The sequence below is a fragment of the Macrotis lagotis genome, chromosome X (genome assembly GCF_037893015.1).
Source record: "Macrotis lagotis isolate mMagLag1 chromosome X, bilby.v1.9.chrom.fasta, whole genome shotgun sequence".
Lineage (NCBI taxonomy): Eukaryota > Metazoa > Chordata > Mammalia > Peramelemorphia > Peramelidae > Macrotis > Macrotis lagotis.
In genome coordinates this window covers 308,873,631-308,891,709 of record NC_133666.1, presented here as the reverse complement: position 1 = coordinate 308,891,709, position 18,079 = coordinate 308,873,631, and the positions used below count along the sequence as shown (strand labels likewise).

General features: G+C 35.7%; 1 protein-coding gene across 2 annotated transcripts in view; it reads right to left on the bottom strand.

Moving 5' to 3' along the window:
- The window catches only part of ZBTB7C (zinc finger and BTB domain containing 7C), a 406,995-nt gene extending 389,710 nt beyond the window's left edge, over positions 1-17,285 (bottom strand). Inside the window, exons 1-2 of one of the 2 annotated variants that reach the window (XM_074205874.1) lie at positions 17,120-17,285; positions 9,486-9,727 (exon numbers count right to left, since the gene is read on the bottom strand). The gene's annotated coding sequence lies outside the window, so the exon portion shown is untranslated. Of the gene's footprint in view, positions 1-9,485; positions 9,817-17,119 lie in introns of those variants that run through there. The other variant, XM_074205875.1, reaches the window with a different exon arrangement.
- Positions 17,286-18,079: the final 794 nt, after the last annotated feature.

Here is an 18,079-nt window from a genome sequence, read left to right as displayed (position 1 = left end):
GTAGCATCTTGGAAAATTACTCAGTGGAAAGAGTTCTACATTTGTATAATTATTTCTCAAGTCAACTTGGTTGATTCTCTGAAGTCCCCCAGGTCTCAGTTGGTTCTTCTAAGATGAGGCGGTGAGACTAGGCCCCTCCCAGTTGTAAATCTAGGATCTCATGATCCTAAACTCCTGTCATCCCTGGGGTCCATTCTACCTCTGAATCTATGATTTCAAGACCTGTAAAATAACAATGAGGCTTCTCTGTCAGCCTATGACTGCTATTCATCCTTGATTTTTGAAGAGTACCATTGATTATCAGGAAGGGTTATCTTGACTTCAAAGTGAATTAGATTTAAATGAGACAGTTGAACAAGTCTTCAGCCTCAATCTCTCTCTTCCAAAGTTATCAAAGTCCAATGAGTGGCAAGACAAAAGTCAAGACACCTGGTGATGGTCTAGGATGAACTTAGCTTCTGATCAAGCTTCAACTGTCTTCATAGTCACTTTGGACAAGTTATTCTCTCATCCACCCATTCCATCAGGGAAAATCTCCACATGCTTGAGGGAGACATCCCCAGACTCACCAGTGGCTTTGAGGTTTGTTGTTACCCTCAACCTGGTTTAGCCCATCTACAAAGAGATATTGCTAGGTATTATAGCTTTTTGGGTGACAATTGGGTGAAAGCATTGAGGAACAGCCCTGAAAAGGACCCCACTCTCAACTAGAGGTGCTAGTCCTCCTAAAACACCCCCAATACCCCAGAGTCACTAATATCCAATGCCAGAAGAAAGAAGAGAAAGGAATAGGCCTAGCATCTTCTCAAACCTTGATGAAATAATTATTATACTTCATATTTATTGAATATATTTTGCTTTTCAAAATGCTTTCATCTACATTGTCAATGGATACTTACAAAATGCCATGAAAAAGTTGAGTAAGTATTTTGATCACCCTTTGATAGAAGTGGGAGCTGAGGTCCAGAGAAATTAAGGATCAGGTCAAAGGCCAAGTAACTATCTTGAATCAGAAGCAGAACTTCTCCATCACATTTCCCAGTGCCCTAACTTTGGGATTCAGTTCAACAAATACTTATTAAGCACAGTACCTGATACTGGGAATACAAAACTCCAAATAAAAATATGCTGACCTCAAGGACCTTATAGTCTTCATAAAGTCAGAACATCATAACTTTGTAATTTTTTTAAATTAGAAAGTATCAAGGTATATTTGGGGCCAGCTTGGTGAAGCAGTGGTTAAGAGTTATGGGCTCAGAGTCAGGAGGACTTGAGTTCAAACGTGACCTCTGATATTTATTGGCTGTATGACCCTGGGTAAGTCACTTAAACTTGTTTGCCTCAGTGTCCTCAATTGTAAACTGAGCTGAAGAAGGAAATGGCTAAATATCTTTGCAAGAAAACCCCAAATGAGGCCATGAAGAGTCAGACACAAGTGCACAAAAGATGTATGTAATTAAGGAGAACAGAATGTGAGAATTTTATCATTCTTTTAATAACTAGAACCAGGTCCTTTTGTTGTTACTGTGGTTATGTGATGTTAAAGAAGGAAATAAAATGAATTAGTGTCATTTTCTTGAGAATCATCTTGTTCTACTATGGGCTGGTTAGATCAATACCACCTTATGGGGAGCAGGAGTGCTAGGATTCTTTAATTCTATGGTGGAGAATGAAAGTGGGGAAGAGTTCAAAAAATCAAGTAGGGAAACCACTGCCCTTGAAAAAACAACAACCTTAGTTCCTAAAATAGAGCTGTGGGAAGACTCCAAAGAAAACGGCACAGTGACTCAACCTTGCAAAATATTTTTTTTAAGTTACCAAGCTCAGGGAATTTCCATCTACCTTGCACATTTTCCTTTTTTTTCAACATACTTTCAGATGTTGCTTCTAAATCTACTCACCATCATGTATTCTCCTGCTCTGATTCACTATAGGTTAAGAGAACATAAGAACCTACTCAAAGAAAATGCCCTCTGTTAATATAGTCTCTCCCAAATGAACTCCACTGGAAGCCTAGAAAAGAGGGAAGAAACAAAAGGGGTTGTATTTCCTTTAGGTCAGCTACCTATTTTTTGAGGTCCATCTTAACTGTCAAATTGATGAACTATTTCATAGTTCCTCCTATTCTAATTCATGAGACTTTGGATCTTTCTTATGTATTAGTTATATACTAACATGTAGGACAGTCATTTTCAGGGAGAAAGTGTAATATAGCAAAATGAGCGGTACATTTCAAATGAAGAGTGAACCAAGGTGAATCATGGCTCTAATATTCACTAGCCTTTGTGACCAAGTCATTTAATACCTTCATGCCTCATTTTCCTCATCTATGAAATATGGATAATATCTGTGGTCTGTTGGGAGCATCATATGAATATTTTGCAAACTTTAAAATGTTATGGGAATATCTTTTCTTCTTCTTCCTCCTGTTATCATAGTATGTTTTAGATTCCTTGTATTCCTGTGGAGCTCAGTTTTCATATTGCTTCCTCCATTCAACCCTTTCCTGATTCCACAATTGAAAATATTCTCTCCATCTTCAAATATTTTTAAATGCACCCTTTCTAAACTTCTCTACCAGTCCTGGTACTCAGAAGCTATTTAGCTCAGGGACCCAACTTAGTCTAAAGTAAATTTCTCATTGTAGACAGAAACTAGATAGTTTTGCAATCTGCCCTTTGGGTAGGTCCACTATTAAGGAGGGAGAATATAATAGAATAATATAAGGGAAAAAAGCTCAAGCTGTCAAGAGAAAGAAAATTCAATTAAAAACCTAGAGCACAAGAAAATAAATCAACAGAGAAACTACTAAAATTAGAAGAATAACCACTAAATCCTTAAAAAGATTATGAAGCTCTCTAAATAAATAAAACCAAAAAGATAGAAATTGAAGCAATGCTTGATGACACACAAAATTCTGCAGGAACTCAGAGTAGTAGGAGAAAAAAGAAGATAAAAGGGGGAAAAAAGAAGATAAAAGGGAGGAAAAAAGTAAACAAACAGTTCAAAAGGCAAATGAAAACAGAAAAGAATGAGCTAGAAGAGAACAAATATCAGAATTTATGGTGGCAAAACAAACCAACAAAAAAGGAAACAAATTTGAACCTAAAAAAGCCTTCACACACACACACACACACACACACACACAATTGACCTAGAAGATAGGATGAACAGAGACTACTTCATGACCATAGAGTTTCTAGAAGAACAAAAATCAAAACCTGACTACACTAATGCAGGAAATAAAAAAAGAAAACTACCCAGAACTTCTGAATTCAGAAAACAAAGCGTCAATCAAAAGAATCCACAGATGGCTTGCAGAAAGGAGCAAAATAAATAAATAAACTATGTTCCAAACTCTAAAATGCATGGTGGTTAAATTTAACAATTCCAATGACATCAACAAATTCTGCATGGAGATAGGAGAAAGATCTTCAATATAAAGAAAATCTGAATAACAAAAGACTAGATCATGCCCACTAGAAATTGAAGAAGGGAATGGAATAATATATTTTGAAATTCAAAGGAGTACAACTTACAATCTAAAATAACAATTTGAAAACCTGAGCCTAATCAATTTTAAAAATATGGTAGTTCTTTAGAAAAGGATCATTTGAGACATTCCTGAATTTAATAAACACAGTATATTTGATTTGCAAATACTCTAAAAAAAACAGAAAATAAAAGGAAGGTAAATAAATATGATTACCAAGGAAAGAACAAATAATGAAATAAAACCCACCATTTCAAGAAATATTTTTAAGCATAGAAAGTGTGACATGAAAGTTAAAAAAAGGAGGTACCACTAAGAGTTTTTTTAAATATATAAAAGGATAATGTTAAAAGTCTAGTTTAAAGAAATTGAAGTGTTTAATAGAGGAGGAAGGCTGATTTACCATAACTAAATCCCCACAACCTTCTACAGATAAATCAGTGTATTTTGTGGGACAAAATTACAGAAAGGGACACTGCATTAATAACTTGGGAAGAAGTAGGTAACAGAGATGAATGTATGGAGAATCAATAAGTTCATGAGTGAACACAAAAATGATGACTTCTATAGTATCTTAGGAAGGTGAATAGCTAAAGGACAAAGGGATAGGAGACAAAGGAGAAAACTGAAATGGGGAAATTTGACAGTGAAGCTTCAACTTATATGAAAAAAGATATATATATATGTGTATATATATACACATATACACAACACATACACACATAAGCAATTTATAAATGTATACACACACATATGCAAACATGCACGTGTATACACATTTGTGTAATGGAATATGGAAACCTTACAATAAACCTAACATAGTAGGAAGGAAGGAGAAGGTACATTTGCAGACCACCACCTCTGAAAAGGCATAATGCCTCCCAGAACAACATCCTGCCTTAGGATAGGGAAAGTGAAGCTTCTGGCAGCAAATGTCATACAGAATGATGGGAGATCACAGGACAAATGGGAAAAAGAAGGACCATAGGCAGGGGAGGTAGAGATGGACCACACAATCTGGGACAAAAGCTAATTTCTATAATGTGGCAAAGTTTCTATTCTCATCACTTTCCTCATAATTGATGCTTCTAAGAATGATATTTCATAGGAAAAGGGGGACAATGGGACCAGGTCTACAAAGACTAACAGAAAATGGTTAGAAGAGGGAGTTCAAAACTTAGTATTTCAGAAACTTTAATTCAGAAGGAATACAAAGAAATTAAAGAAGCAATAAATGAGGATAAAGGCAATAAATCAGGGAATTAAAAACTCTGGGCAGAAGAGAATTAAGAGAACAAAGTAAACAAATCCTTAGAAAAAGGTTGCAAAAAAATAACCTAACAAAAGAAGTTAAAGAACAAAGGTGGAGACATTTGAACTAGCTACTTAAATGAAATGTGAAAAAAGGTGAAAAGAAGAGGAATAATTAAATAAAACATAGTTTTAAAAATGAGTAAGTTAAACTCTCAAACTAGGGAAAGACTTGACAAAGAGGAAAAGGGCTGGTGGGAGAAAGCCTATGCTAATAGGATTACATCAAAGTAGATTAAACAGAACTAATCATAGGGACAAAGTAATCACATAAAAGAAGAGGAAAATGGAGTCCTAATTTTAAAAAATCAAAGAGACACAAATTGAGAAAAACACAAACCTAAATCTCATAATGTTAAATATGAATAAATTAAAGAATCCAAAAAAATTAGAGCAAGAGATTAGCTTTTTAAAGTCACAATCTGTTGGTTACCAAAAAATAAAATAAAATAAATCTAAAATGTAAAAGCATACACAAAATCAAAATGAAAGGCTAGAACAAAATTGCATGTATCAGATGAAGCCCCAAAGTAGCAATTTCATTTACATAGATAAGCAAAAAATTCTTAATATACAATGAACCATTATCAGATGATATCAGATCAATGAACCCTTATTTCATAACATCTAAATTCATTTAAGAATTGACTAAAATGCAAAAAGTCGTAGGAAGCTATAATAGACCTCTTTTAGCTTTAGCAGCTGGTGGTAGAATGGATAGAACACTGGGAAGAGATCCAAGTCCAAATATGATCTCTCTGACATTAGCTGTGTGACCCTAGGCAACTCATTTACCTCTGTTTACTTCATGTTCCTCAACTGTAAAATTAGGACAATAATAGCATCAGTCTCACACAGTTTACTCTGTGAACCATGCTGTCCATGGGATTTTCTTAGCAAAGATAAATGGAACATTTTGACAATCCTTCTCCAGCAAATTAAGGCAAATAGAGGTCAAGTGACTTACCCACAGTCATACAACCAATAAGGGTCTGAGGTCCATATAATGCTTATTCCCTCCCCTTATTCCTCTTTCAGAGATGAACAAATCTATTAAAAAGAGGACCAATGGGGAAATAAAGAATTAAACTAATTTTTAAAAAGAATGTCTAGCTAAAATATTAATGGTTTCTTCTGAATGAAAACACTGAAGTTTGTGTTTAGATGTAGTTGTATAAATCAGCACTACAGGACATTTTACAAAAATAGAACATGTATTAGATCACAGAGAATTACATATAAATATAAAAAGGCAGGAATACTAAACACATATTCATAGACCTTAATATAATGAAAATAGTAATTAGTTCAAAAAGCACAAACAAAAAAAGATCTAAATGAAAGTTAAAGAATTAAATACTAAATAACAAGTGAGTCAAAGGACAAATCAGACAATTAACTATTATGCCAGACAGAGAAAATGATGAGATACATACCAAAATTTCAGAGATATTGTTAATGCAATGCTCACAAAATATTATATTCCTAAAACTATAAACTGACAAAATTATGAAAGAGGATAAAAGAACTGAGTATGCACTTTTTTAAATTAAAATTTTTAAATTAGAAAGTCAACAAATAAATAGGCAAGTAGGTAACATGATAGATAGAATGCCAGACTTGGAATCAAAAAGGGGTGAATTTAAAACTCTGCTTCAGTCACTTAACTTCTGCCTGCCTCAGTTTCTTGATCTATAAAATGAAGATGATAATAGTTATTATCTGAATCAAATGAATTAGCATATTTAAAACAGTTTTCAAGTACCATATAAATACTAGTTATTGCTATTTTATATATATATAAAGCATTTTTCAAGACAAAATACCATATGAATGTTAACTAGGAACAAATTCAAAACAAGCACAAAAGGGAATAGCTTGAAAATTGGAGGAGGAATAGATAGATTGGAAATTTTTTAAAATAACTAATAAAATTAAAAGCAATTTCTTTTAATATATGAACAAAATCAGGGCTGCTAGGTGCGCAGTGGATAGAGCACCAGCCCCGGAGTCAGGAGTACCTGAGTTCAAATCTGGCCTCAGACACTTAATAATTACCTAGCTGTGTGGCCTTGGGCAAGCCACTTAACCCCATTTGCCTTTCAAAAACCTTAAAAAAAACATATGAACAAAATTGATAAATTTTTGGCCAATCTGACTAAAAAGAAAGAGGGCAGAAAATGAAACCAATCAAATAAAAAGGGTACTAGGTACTTTGTTAAGTAAAATCACAATAAAGCTAGAAGAATTTAAAAGAATTATCAGGATAATCAAAGGACTTAGTTATTACCAAGAGCCCCAAATAAACTCAGCATTCCTGGATTAAAAGAGATTGCCTTTCTCCCAAATTTTCTGTTGAAAGAGATTTTTTCTTTCATTAACATTTATACTCCATCAATGGTCTTTTGATGCTTTTTTCTTGTGAGCAATGCCCTTTGATGGACTGATGGGTGGCATTGGGTGCTCAAAGACTATGACAGTCCAGAACCAACATCAGCAGATCTTACAAAGCTTACAAGGTTTGAACAAATTCTCAGAGTCAGATCATACATGCCAAACTAGGACTAGCCTAATCAAGTGAAGGGTGGCCACTAGTTGGTTGTTTGTTTTAGCCCTCTTTCTTACCTCAATATTCATTAGTTTGTAAGCTTCTTGAGAGCAGGGGCTGCCTTTTCCCTCTTTTTTGTATTCCCCAAAATTTAGCATAGTGCCCATAGTGTTCAAGTAGAACTATCTGTCTAGTTATTTTTAATATTATAAAAATGTTATTTATGCATGCCTGATGTTTTCTGAGGGCTCCCTCTGTGGCATAAGCCCCAATCAGAAGCAAATTCCCTTCAATTGTTTAAGGTAACTTCATTGTAAAAATGTAAATTCACCAAGATAAGAGCAACCTCAATTCATCCCTCTACCCCAACTCCAGCTTCCTGACTCTTAGTCTTCCAAAGTGGGTACCTGATCCCAGTCACATTGAGGGGGTAGGGTTCCCCTTTTACCCAATTTTCCTTGACCCTTTCCCTGCACAGGAAGTGGGCAAGACTATAAAAGTTTGGTCCACATTCCCCTCCAGGTCAGTCTCACACACTCAAGTGTGAGCCCAACCACTATTTAAAGTCTTACTTTCTCTCTTTCCCTAAGGCATTCTCACCCATCCTCAAGTAACTTATTGTCTCTCAGGATATTTGTGAATTTTGCAGGTTTGTAAAATAAAAAAATCTGAGCTTTCATACCTCCAGAACTATTTTTTCACTTCCAAGAAGCCTGATCTTTGTGGAGGCATCACTCCTTTCCCTGACATCAATAGTATACATTTAATAAATGTTTATTGATTGATTGGTTTTCTCCTTCCTTTGTTGCAATTTGAAGCCAAAATCTTACTGTAAGAACCTTTCAGAAGACCTGGAACTTTTCTGACCCTGACTTAACCAGAAACAGACTAGTTCTTTTGTCACATCCACCTTAGCCCACATTTTGGCATTGCAAGGAAAAGAATGCAAAGAAGAAAACAAAGAGAATCTTTTCTATCAATTTTCCAATCAATCACAAAGTATTTATTAGGCATTTGTTTGATGCAAGGTACTAGGTACTAGGTACTGTAGCTATAAAGACAAAAATAAAACTTTATGTTCTCGCGGAGCTTAAGTATTTACAGGATATATAAAACATAAATTCAAGTTAATTTGGGGAAAGAAAACCTTAAGGCCTGGAGAGAAAAGAATCAAGAAAGTTCTGGATTGAAGGAACCAATTGGTCTGAAGGATGTTAGAGGTCAATGTGAAGTGACAGTGAATAACCTGAGTGGAAGCACAGAGATAGATGTCACTAGAATTAAGGACTTGCTATCCTAATTGCTTCCCTTCCTAATTCTCCACTTCCTTCAGAGATGTTGAAACCTACCTGTGTGGACTTAGAGGACCTGGTGACCCTTCCAACTGAACAAATTTACATGAATCAGACTTCTAGCTTACTTAGTACTTCTTGATTCTTACAGTTCAGATGGGACTTTTGTATCTGGAAGATATCTCTAGACCCTAGTGAGATTGCTTGCCACTGGCTTCCCTGGATCAGTCCTATTATCATGGAAGGAAGTTCATTAAGGGATCTGGTAGGAAAACTACAGAGTTCCTTTCCTTCCAGGACCAAGAAATTATCATGATAAATGGTCATTCTGTGCTGTGGAAACTACTGAAGGTTTTCCCATGGAGCAGAAAACTTAAGAAGCATTGAAGCAAAGATAAGCAAGCATCCTTTCCAACTCTGTTCTCTAATTAATGAAGGGAATGGGGTGAGCTGTCTTACCTCTTTCTGACTCAGCTTGTCCCTCTGCAGAGTAGAACAATGACAGTCATTTTCCTCTTCTTAAGAAGTTCGTGGGGAATACCAATCCTATGATTTGATATTCTGAGTTCCCTTTTAATCATGGGGCAACCTACATAAAATATCATTCTGTTCTGTCAGACATAGGATACTAAAGCCCTCTAATGGTAAATCTTTAGACTCTCAGCTTTGGCACACATAGAAGAAACTAATCTACACACATCCTCTATTTATCATCTTCTCGGGCCTCCCAGAGCCTACTTTGCATACCTCTCTTTACACTGACTGACATTTCATGTCTCCTTGAAGGTTCATCCATCCTCTGACCTTCCATAACATTCCAAAGGATAGATGTGTGCCTTACCTGTCATTACGTTCTGTTCCTTTCATCAGGGGCTGGAAACATCAATTTTCCTTCAAATTTTCCAGGGGCACAGAATATCTCCAGGACTCTGAGGCAAGAAAAGCTGCTGAATCTCTTCTAGGACTTCCCAGTCTGGAGCCGCCTCTCTCTTCTTTCTTCTCTATCTGGTGAGTTTACGCAGGATGTCACAAAGACAGACAACTCCCCAAGTGTTCCAGATTCACAGCCATATCTGCAGGGACCTGCACGGTACAACACATTACATCATCAACTCTTTTCAGTGGCATATTCATATATGTTTATATATGTGTATATATATGTGTATGTATGTATATACATACACACATATGAATATATGTATGTTTATATATGTATATTTCCGAACTTTGCTAGTTCTTACTTCTCCCACCTACCTTGCCCTAATAATCTGGTTTCATCCCATTTATCTAACAGTTAATTATTAGAAAAGATTTTCCCCTATATCACATCTAAATCTGCTTTTCTACACCTACTACCTATTGCTTCCAATTCTGCCCTCTGGAGTCAAACAGAACAAAACCTAATTCCTCTTCCACAAGTCAATCCTTCAAAGAATAGGAAGCCATTTATCATGTCTCCTGGAGTCATTTCTTCTACAGGCTGATCCAGGCATGACAAGTCCTGAAGACCCTCCTCCATTTTTATTGTCCTACCCCAGTTGTATTCCAAGTCATGAATTTCTTTCCAAAATTGGGATGACTAAACTGAACATCAAACTACAGTTGTTCTCCAGATCATCTCCTTAATCTGAACAGTATGTCTCTGTTAATTCAGCAAACATCTAAACTGACTTTTCTGGCCATCACAATACTCTATGGATTTATATTGAGATGACTGCTCTTGAGTTGTTTCTGTTGTGTCTGACTCTTTGTGAACCTATTAGAAATTTTCTTGGCAAAGATACTAGAATGATTTGTCATTTCCTTTTCTAGCTCATTTTACAGAAGAGGAAATTGAGACCAACAGAGTAAAGTGACCTGGCCAGGGTCACACAGCTAGTAAGTGTCTGAGGCCACATCTGAACTCAGGAAAAGTTTTCCTGCCTCTAGAGACCCAGTACTCTATCCACTGAGCCACCTAGTTGCCATATATCATATTGATAGATAGAAATTTCAGTTCACTAAAACCACCCTGTATTTTTAAAATTGCTATTTAGTCATGTGCTCCTATCTGCTTTTTGTAGATAAATATAAGAAAAGCATTTATGCCTATTAGAGTTCATTTGATTAGATTCAGCTAAATGCTCTAAACTTATTAGAGCCTGGTTGTCATTCATCATCATCTGTAAAGTTTGTAAAAAGTTTTACAAATATTATCTCATTTCATCCTCACAACAACCTTGTAAGATAGGTGCTATTATCATTCTTATTTTACAAATGGGGAAACTGAGGTAAACAGAGGTTAAGCAACATGTTCAAGACTGCACAGTTTGTTAATGTCTGAGACTATATATGAATTCAAGTCTTGCTGAACCCAGGTTCTGAATTCACTATGTTCATTTTCCACCTAGCTGCCACTATCTGTTCTAGTTCTGAGTCAATTACAAGTTTAATAAGCATTTTACTTATTCCTTTATCCAAGCAACTGATTTTTTTTATGAAGTACAGATCCAGGTAGCAAAGATGTGGAAATTGAGAGAACTTCCATCAGTTGGGGCTTACATAAACCTATATCAGATTGGTTACTACTTTGGGGAGGGGCAGTGGGAGAGAAGAGGAAAAAAAAATTGAAACTCAAAATCTTGTAAGAATGAATGTTGAAAACATCCTTACATGTAATTGTAAAAAAATAAAATACCAGTTACCAAAAAAAAATATGAAACCCCTTTCCAAGATGACATTACGCTATTAGTCTACTAAACTTGGTAAAAGGATTATGGCATATACTTATGGAAATAAAGGAATCCTAGTTCATAGGAACATAAAATCTTAGATGCAGAGCTGAAAGGGCTCTTAGAAGTCATAAAATCCAAACCTTTTATTTTACAAATGAGGAAACTATATAGTTCCGAGATTAAGTAACTTCCCCAAAATCACAATTGTAGGTGGCATCACTGGAATTGGAATCTAGTTTCTCTGATTACAAATCCAGAACTCATTCCACTGAAATCCCCAACTACTCATATATTTTATTAATCAATTTATTAACAAGGATTTAAGTCCCTACTGAGTGACAGACACTGTGTTAGAGACTGGGAATCTAAAGACAAAACCAAATACTAATGTTTGAACTGAGCTTTAAAGAAAACTTTGAGGGGAACATAATAAAATCATGGTGGACATTCAAAACAAAGGTAGAGACAGCACATGGAAAGTTATCATGGAACAAGAGCAAAAAAAAGCCACTTTGACTGGATTGTGGGGTATGTAAAGGAGTTACTCTAGTGGCTCCTTCTTATTGCTAGGGTACAATTCACTTCCTCTGGCATAATGTTCTTCACTACCAGTCTCCATTCTATCTCTCTAGATAAGGGGAATGTGAATTTTACCTTGGGGTAAAAGGGAGCCACTAGAGAGTTTAATGAGTAGAAGTGTTAACTTGGTGCTTTAGGAAAATCATTTTGGCAGCTGTATGAAGGATGAATTGGAGAAGGAAGAGACTAATGGCAGGGAGACTAGTTAGAAGACCATTATAATAATACAGATAATAATGATAAAGCCTGAACTAGGATTGCTACTGTGAGCAGAAAGAGATAGGAGAGATACACAGAGATCAAATAGTACACTTTCAGGCAAATGGAAAGCACTTAATTAATGTTTGTTGACTTGACTTGATTTAGCAACTAATCGGACTTGTGGGGTAAGGGAGACTGGGAATCTAAGGATGACTGAAGTTGGGAACCAGAGTTTTTAGTGAATGCAGTGTCCTAAACATATGTAAAAAAAAATAGGAGAGTGGTGGGCTTTGGAGAATAGAGAATGAATTCTGTTTTGGACATGCTGATTTAGAGATGCCTACAGGAAATTCAGGTCAAAATATTCAAATGGTGATGCAGGTCTAGTACAAGGAGTAGTCAGATGGTTTGGAGGAGAACCAGGAGAGAATATCATGAAAACCCAGAATGAAGAGGGAAGCAACAATATCAAATATTGTAGACAGGGCAAGAAGATTAAGAATTGAGAAAATGCTATGCAATGTGTGACTTTGGAGATCACTGATAACATTGGAGAGAGTAGTTTCAGTTGAGCAATCAAGTTAGAAGCAGAATTGTTGGAGCCAACTCTAACTGGTCTGCAAGACTACAGTGGCCACAAATATGGGTTTGAGTTTTTGTTTTTTTGGTTTTCTTTTTACTTTGTTGATTACTTAGACTTCAGAAAGTTTTAATGATGCAGATTAGACTTAATCACATTTGTGCATACACTTTTTTTTTTTCCTGGAGAGCCTGATTGTTAAACTTTTACCAAAGTACCCCTGCATTGCCCTATCAATATAGCTTGAATTCAGCAAAAGAGCAACAGAAGGTTCAGGGAATGAAGTCATCACCAGACTGGAGGTCTGCTGACTGATGATTCTTCATCATCATCATCATCATCATCATCATCATCATAAAATGCATTTACATACTTCTTTAAGAGTAGCAAAGCGCTTTGCATCCTTTATCTCCTTTAAGCCTCATGATACCACTAGTCAGAATCCAATTTGCAAAGGAATGGAAAAGGAATTGGAATAGAGGAAGTGGAAGGACTAAGAGTAGATAATTTTTTGAGGTGTCTGTGAAGGGAGGGTTACAGAATATAGCTTGAAGGGATGAGGGGAGCTCAAATAAGAGCTTTGATTTATTGATCAAAATCTACTTTATTGCTTCTTTATACATTTCAGCTGGAGCTTGTTTCTAGAAGACTTGGGTGTATATATATATATATATGTACATATATATATACACATATACACACACACACACAAATATATTCTATGTATGCATGTATGTATGTGTGTGTGTGTGTGTGTGTGTATCTTTTAAATGGATGTCAACTCTTTACTTCCCAGAGTACCAGGTTCACAAAAGGGCAACTACAAACTTGTAGGAGGCAAGACAATATTTTATAATTCAGAGCAGGCACCAAGGAATATTTTTTTAATCTTTATTTTTTCCCACATTACTACAATGTTTTTACATGTTGTAAAAGTAAACATAATCCTCCCCCAAAAGAAAGAGAAACCTCAAGAAAAATGAAGTGAGAGAAAAAAATCTGCTTTAGTCTGTCAAACATATTTTTTGATTTATTAAAGTTTTATTTTTTCTTACAAAATCCCTAAATGCAAACTTTTCTTTTCAATTCTAACCTAAGATTTCAGAAAATCATCATCTAAAAGATATTAAATGAAGAATTTGCTGGTATCCCTTAAAATAATATTTCATCATTCTTTTCTTCAGAGACTAAAGATACTTTTGTCCTGGTATTCTGTATTGCCACTTCTAGACCAGCAGGTAAGTTCGCTATCTGTGGCCTTTCCTCAGCTAGGGTATACATTTATATATATTCCCTTGGGGTCAAAAATGATTGCACATTTATTTTTGTCAAAGTGACACCTTAATGCCTGTTGTAGGCAGGTATACAATGAGTTCCTGATTATCCATGTACAGGAGAAAGGCATGAAAATGGACCTGATGTATTTCCATTGATGGTCATACAAAGAAATATTGTTTTATTTTACTTCTACAAAAACTTCCAAGTCCTACTTTGTATTCCAATAGAGGAAGAGAAGGAAGTCCAAAGAATAAGAGAACTAAGCAGTCTAAGAGACAAGCTATATAATTATCTAGTGCAAAAATCACTATTTGATATAGAGCATTTTTAGCTGCTCCCTATGGAACACATTATGAAAACTTGTGTACAAACCACATTTAGTCAAATCCAGACCTTAGAGACAGTTTATCAAATGCTAGTCATTAAAAAAATCACTTGGTAAGGGGAGTAAATCAGAGACACTGCAGTCACCCAGGACATGTCTTTCATTGAATGGACAGTGAGGGAGGAACTTCTAGGGTTCAGAAGAACATTAGGCAGCATTTAATAGGTGTCTACTTCTATTTTATTATACATTATGCTCTTGTTATTTCATACTGTTTGTTTGCTTATGGTTTCCATGCTTAGAATAAATATCCAAGCATATTGAAACTTCTGTGAAAAATCAACTCCACCCAATACCAAAATAGGTAGAGGATTTAGACATAAAGGGCAACATCATAGATAAATTAATAAACCAAGAAATACTCTATCAGATCTATAGAAAGGGGATAAATTTATGACAAAACAAGAATTAGAGCACATAATAAACTACAAAATAAATGATTTTGACTCTATTAAATTAAAAAGGGTTTGCACTAATAAAATCAATGCTGCCAAAATTAGAAGGAAAGCATAAAGTTGGGAAACAATCTTCATAACCAGGAGTTCTGATAAAGGTCTCATTTCTAAAATATATTGTATCAGATTTATAAGGTTATAAGTCATTTACCATCAGAGAATTGCATCAACTTTATAAGGTTACAAATCATTCCTCAATTGATAAATGGTCTAAGGATATGAATTGACAGTGTTCAAATGAAGAAATTAAAGTTATAATTATATGAAAAATGCTCCAAATCATTAATGATTAGAGAAATGCAAATTAAAACAACTAGGAGGTAATGCCTCACACCTATCAGATTGGCCAAGATGAGAAAAAAGGGAAAATGATTAATGTTGGAGAGATTGTGGGAAGATTGGGACATTGATACATTGCTGGTAAAGTTATGAATGGATCCAACCTTTCTGGAGAGCAATATAAAACTATGCCCAAAGAGTAATAAATATGTTCATTCCTTTTGACTCAGTAATTCTAATTCTAGGTCTATATCCAGAAAAAATCATTTAAAAATGGGAAAAGTCCCACACATGTTCCAAAATATTCATAGCAGCTCTTTTTGTAATGGCAAAGAATTGAAAATTGAGGGGATGCCCATAAATTGGGGAATGGTTAAACAAGTTATTGTTTGGTACATGAATATAATAGAATCTTATTATTCTATAAGAAACCATACATGGCTGGACTCTGGAGAAGCATGGCATGAGTTTCAGGATCTGATGCTGAGCAAAAGGAGCAAAACCAAGAGAACAATGTACACATCAAAAACATTGTGAGATGATCAACTTTGATGGAAGCAGTTCCTCTTAGCAGTTCAGAGGGCTAGGACAACCATATTAGACCGGTTATGGGCAGTATTATCCCCATCCAAGGGAAGTAAAGCAAAACAACACATAAAACCAACCCTTCAGAATTTGATGAACACTTTATAAAAATCATCTCTTCTATATCTCTTTCCCTTAATCTTAATTCCTCATACTGAAAATGACTAATCTATAAACTTGTTTGTAAAAAATATGTATGTACAGTGCTAACCTGATTGTTCATCACTGAGGGGAGGAGGGTGGAAGGAAATTTTGTAACTTAAAAATATATGTGTGCATATGTATTAAACAATGATAAAGATACTACTCAAAAAGAATCAACTCCATCCTGCCAAGGTTATACTTCTAGAACTCAATAAAAAAACACTAAAAGCAGAAAGGAGGTGGGAGTCACCAATGTACTGAGATCTGAGTTTAAATTGAGTAGGACAACAAATCCACACAACTCTTTTTTTTTTTTGTAAGGCAGTGGGGTTAAGTGACTTGCCCAAGGCCAGCTAGGTTATCATTAAGTGTCTGAGGCCGGATTTGAACTCAGGTATTCCTGACTCCAGGGCCAGTGTACCTAGCTGCCCCCCACACAACTCTTTTTAATGACTTGGTGTCACACTAGGCAGAGCTAAGGGTTAGAAGGTCATCATCTCTCTGAGAACCCAGAAAGCATGGCACTTACATACCACTTTTGCTGATATGTGTTAATGGGCAAACTGACAGGGTGAGTATGGGCAAAAGTCCAGGTCCTAAACAAGAAAGTGGTTATCAATACCTTCTGGTAGATAAATCAACTAATGTCTAAAAGAGGACTGCTGAACTTGAGTACAATGAATGAGCTGTGAGTTCCAATATTGGCAACTTTGGGCAAATCATTTCAACTTTCTGGGCTTCTATTTTCCTCTTCTGTAGCTAGATTATCTCCAAGATTCCTTCCATCTCTGAGGTTTTATGATTCTATAATCCCTCTATTTGAACAAGCAGCATCCTTGATTCTAACCTGCCAATAAAAAGAAAGCCAGCAGTCTCTGCAAATTATCAGATTCACTGAAAATCAGCCAAGATTTTTTTTTACTAGATATGATTGATATACCCAATAATCTCTTCATAATTTCTAAGGCATTTTTTAGTTTACTTGATCCTGATCAGTCATTTAATAAGCATTTGTTGGTGACAGCTTTGGCTAATGTTAGATTTAAAAAGTAGATAAAAAAGAATTACTAAAATGATATCTCTGCATTCTGTAAGTTTTCCATCTCCCTACTGACCTATCCTTATGAACCTGATACTCTAGGAAACCAAGTATTGGCAAGCATTTTAAGTTTATTTGTTTCTCTAACCCTTTTAGAAGGAAACTATGGTTGAAATGTATAGAGACAATAAGATAGAAATCATACTGGGTTTGGGGTCAGGGGGTTTGATTCTTACCTCTTATCTTTATGACCTGCCAGGGCCAGAGGAAGTTACTTAACCTCTGTATATATCAGTGTCCCCATCTGTAAAATGGAAGTGATAATTATGCCAGTAGCATCCAACTTACAGAGCTATTGTGAGAAACAATTGGGATGAAATATGAGAAGTCCTTTGCTAGTAATATAAATCAGTTGTTATTTTATATTAGCAGGGGACTGTACCTCTCCACCACAGGACTCTCATTTCTGAACATATGTGTTTGTAGTAAAATAATTAGTTCCCCCCCCCCAGCATCATCCACTCCTAGCCATATGAAAAGATACTTTTCCTAAAGCCCTATTCCATTACCACACATGGTACAAGCACAGGAGAAATATAACTCCGATTTGGACTTTATCTGCATTTTGCTCCCAGTCATCTCTACCTCCACCAAATTCTGTGCTTCAAATCATGTGTACTCATTGCCTTGTGACATCTTTTGTACTATTGCCTAGAATTGCTATTAAGTTTGACTTTATCCTGCTGGGCTTAGCTTCCCCATCAATTAGAGGTTGGGAGAGTGGGAAAGGAAGGCAGAACTATAAAGGCTCTTCTGCCTCTGAAAACCCTACCATTGTATGAGTTAACATGGTTGCCCCAATGCAGCCAGGAACCTTCTGACATGTCTTTCTCCCCTACAACTCTTATCACACTGTTCTGTTTTGATTGGTGATCCCTGAATGTTTTTGTTTGTGCTCAGTTTTTGAAGAGGACCAATGACATCAGGGGTGATGCTTTAACCCATGCATGAATTGGAGGCAGAGTTGCAAAAGTCAACAACCCACTCTCTCTTCCACAGTCACTTAAGTCCAGGGAAAAAGACATATTACTGGTGATGGTCTAGAATGCAGTGGATGACTTGGATGTGTGAGCAAGCTCTTAAGTGCTCCACAGGACCTGTTTCAGCCACCTTTTTAGCCATTTGAACAAATTATT